This window comes from Mesoplodon densirostris, chromosome 8 (assembly GCF_025265405.1).
Source record: "Mesoplodon densirostris isolate mMesDen1 chromosome 8, mMesDen1 primary haplotype, whole genome shotgun sequence".
Classification (NCBI taxonomy): Eukaryota; Metazoa; Chordata; class Mammalia; order Artiodactyla; family Ziphiidae; genus Mesoplodon; species Mesoplodon densirostris.
Window position 1 is genome coordinate 60,566,710 of NC_082668.1, and position 3,620 is coordinate 60,570,329.

General features: G+C 37.3%; 1 non-coding gene across 1 annotated transcript; it reads left to right on the forward strand.

Moving 5' to 3' along the window:
* The first annotated feature begins 601 nt into the window (after positions 1 to 601).
* LOC132495549 (U5 spliceosomal RNA) lies at positions 602 to 717 on the forward strand. The gene has a single exon (XR_009533279.1). It is a non-coding gene; the product is annotated as a U5 spliceosomal RNA (small nuclear RNA).
* Positions 718 to 3,620: the final 2,903 nt, after the last annotated feature.

Below are 3,620 nucleotides of genomic sequence, written 5' to 3' on the forward strand. Positions count from 1 at the left end.
CAGGTGGACTCTCAACCACTGCGCCACCAGGGAAGCCCATAACACAACATTTTAAATTAACTATACTTCAATTTTAAAAAATGTCACCATCTCAGAAGTGCCTTCTCATGTTGGGTGATCTCTTTCAAATCTGTTTTATTCTGTAGTAATTTGCATGCACATGTAAGATTATTGTTGCTGGTTTTTTCCAGTAGATTGTAAGCTCTTTGAGGGCAGGGGCCTTGCTGTTTATCTCAACAGTCTATCCTCAGTGCCAGGCACAGTGCCTGGCACAACATAGGTACTCAACAAATATTTATCTAATGAGTGACTCTGCAAGATGCACTAGAAGAATCGGCCATGTCTTCAAAAAATTTATAACATAATTGAGAAGAGATTACATCTCCTATTTAGCAGTGGCTAGTACAGCTATTTGGTAAAAATTTATCAAATAATCTATGCAGTTTGAGTTTGTTTAGGAGACTGAGTAGTCTAACTTCTGAAAACAATTGAAAGATACTGGTATGAAAAACCTTTGTATATGAGCATAGCTGTTTCCTCCATCACCCATAAGTAACAAAAATTAGTGTCTCTGGATCACTTGTTAAAAACAGCCTAATAGATACACTGGTTTCTCTTCAGAACACATAAATCTTTTGCCTTTTACTAAAGATTTCCGTGGAGAGAAACAATTCCGAGTTTCTACTCAATTTTTTGAGGCCTTGTTTTTACAAGGCTAATAAGTTTGTGCAAAGGAGAGAATATTTTGTGCTTCGGTGTGTCTCTGCTGGTAGCATTACACATGCTGGAGAGAGTGGCAACGCTGTTTTGACTTAGTTGTAGACCGCTTTTGTGATGGTGTGTCTGGGTTTGTTTTTCGGTTTGTCGTGTCTCCCCGTTGATGGTTGTTGTGTTGGTGTTCTCGTGATGAGGAGCGTGGCGTCCTTGTGATTTCGGACTCCGGGCAAGCGCCTGGAGTTAAACGGGTTGGTGGAGCGGTGTATACAGGGGCGAGCCGTGCTTGCGGTTTCTGACTGTTACTGGTAAACAGCTGCACTCCTCGCTGGGAGCAAGGTGTTGTGTCATGTTTCTGTGAGGTTGTTTTCAGGAGGCGGGCTTGGTGTGGGCGGTGCCGCTGCTGCTCGCGGAGTCTGTGTGTTCCGGGGAGACGGTAAAAAAAAAAAAAAAAAAAAAAAAAAAACAGCCTAAGAGGCTTGTAGGAATCTGGTCACCCCTAACCACAGAGATTATTGCTTTCTATAATCTTCTGATTATAATCATTATTGTAAAATAGTGACATTTATCATCTATATTGTTAAGTTCTAATTACAAAGATAATACACATATATTATCAAAATTATGCAGAAACAATGAATATTTTATCCTTTGACATATTTTATATGCATCTGTCAGCTATCTATCTACCTATGTACTGCACTAACTATATATCAAGTTATAGAGATAGATATATAAATACAATAGATATATTCATGAAATGACAAGCGTCCATGTTAAGCCCTGGCAAAACTGAAGATTTTGAGCAAAATAAATTATTGTTTTAAGCCGTGATTTGGCATCTGAAAATAGGATGCTGCTGTAACAAAAACTTAACACATATGCCACTTGCTGTGGGATTGGGACTGGGCAGAGGGTAGACTTTGGAAGACCATTAAGGATACGGTTAGTAAAAGTCTACAAGGTTTAGAGTTGCATGTTAGAAACATAAAGGGCTTGAAGGATTCTATCAATGAGGGTTTAAGGGAAAGTGAGAGGATGTTACTGAAGATAAAGAGGATTCTTGTTATACAGTGGAGGCAAGTTGGGCAACACTGTTGCATGTGGTAATGTGAAAAATAAAAAAATGCCCCTAATAATTTCTCGGTCAGAGTATTATCTAGTTTGGTCTCTTCTATCTGCCTATAGTGATATGTAAAATGGGAGAAATGGTATTTAAAAAAGAAAGAAAAAAAAGCTGTTCAGTTTTCAATAAAAATTTAAAGGAAATATACATAAGCAGGAACTGCTGGATTGAAAATTAACCTTTTTCTCAATTCTGACTTTCCAAATGGCAAACTTTTCTCAAATTAAGAAATGATATCAGGAAAAAAGATAAAAAGAGATTGAGCCGGTGAGATTCTTTATGAATATCTCAGTGTGCGGTGTGTGTGTGTGTGTGTGTGAACTAGTTGCCCAGTCAATCTACTTAACAAGATAAAATTACTTATATGTGTATTCTTAGTCAAAAACTCAATTTACCTTCAAGGACATAAAACAAAACATCAAATGAGAGGAGCATGAAAAATACATAAATAAATTTGACAAGTTGGCCAAAGATCATTAATCATCTTGGGAAATAGAGAAGTCACATGATTTATAATGAAGTGAGTATTCTCAAAATGTGACATTCATTTGTCTTAAGATCAACAATATATTCCATTCTGATTCTATTCATCTGAAAACAAACAGAAATACAGCAAGTTTTTTTCTAGTAATTATATTCATGAGGGATTTGAAAGCTGAATTTTGAAGTGAAGCAAAAGCTATTCCAAAGAACTGTAATTGAAAAGAGTGCTTACTACTGTCACTTTTATTAAAACTTCAAGCACTCTTCAAACATTGCGTTTCATAAGATAGAGTATAAATGTTGATATCTTGAGAGATAAACGACCTTGTGCTTCAAATTAGGAACAATGAACTTCATACATGAATCTAGATAGCCCCATTTACTTTATTTCTAAAAAGTTGCATATTTACAAATTAAACCTACTCTGAAGAGGAAAAATACTTATATTTACCACAGCTTTCTTTTTAATGGTCTTCTTTTTATGGGAGCCTTAAGATGTTAGATCTTGCATGCAAATGGTTATAAACATTACCAGTGGCAATGAATAAAAATGAATGTAAATGGGTTTAATCTGACAGGTGTGATCCTGCGCAACCCTGGCTAACCTTATTCTGGAAGGAAATGCTGGGAATGAATGTGCAGTCTAATTGAGGAATAAAAATGGTGGATTCAAACTTCCGCTCTTCTGCTGTGCAAGTAGATAGATCTATGGCGTAATGGAACTGAGGGGAATTTGAAGAGGCTATCTGATGCATCACTAATGTCTCTATTCACAGGTGATAGAAAAATGAAGCCCTGAAAAGAAAAGCTATTTTCGCTTTTCCATTTTGCTCCAACTTTTTAGACCAATTTGAACTGATCGCTCTCTCTGTTTTCCACCCCATCCCATTGTAGTGTCTGTTAGTCAGAGAGGAAATGATAGATCCTCCTACATCCACACGCTTTTTCTTAAGATTCATGTCACACCCCATGATGTGAGAGAGCAGTCTCCCTTGATTTTATTAGGTAACTAAAAATGGCCTCTTGAAAGATAAGGCAGTACCATCAGAGGGAAATCTGGAGTTTGGAATCAGTTGTCCTGTTTGCCAGTGTCAGTCTAAACTTCTATTTCTAAAACATGCTCTTTATGAGACCAATCCTAAGATGGTTTGGTTTTCATCCACTAGAGTGGTGTCTTCTTGGTGTGTCAGATGCTGAAATACTCTTCCTATCTTGAGTGGCTTTTGTGGGGTCATCAGTGACCACTACCCCACTGCCTCTGTGAGGGCCTTCCATTTCTCTGCGTCCTGAGGGTGAT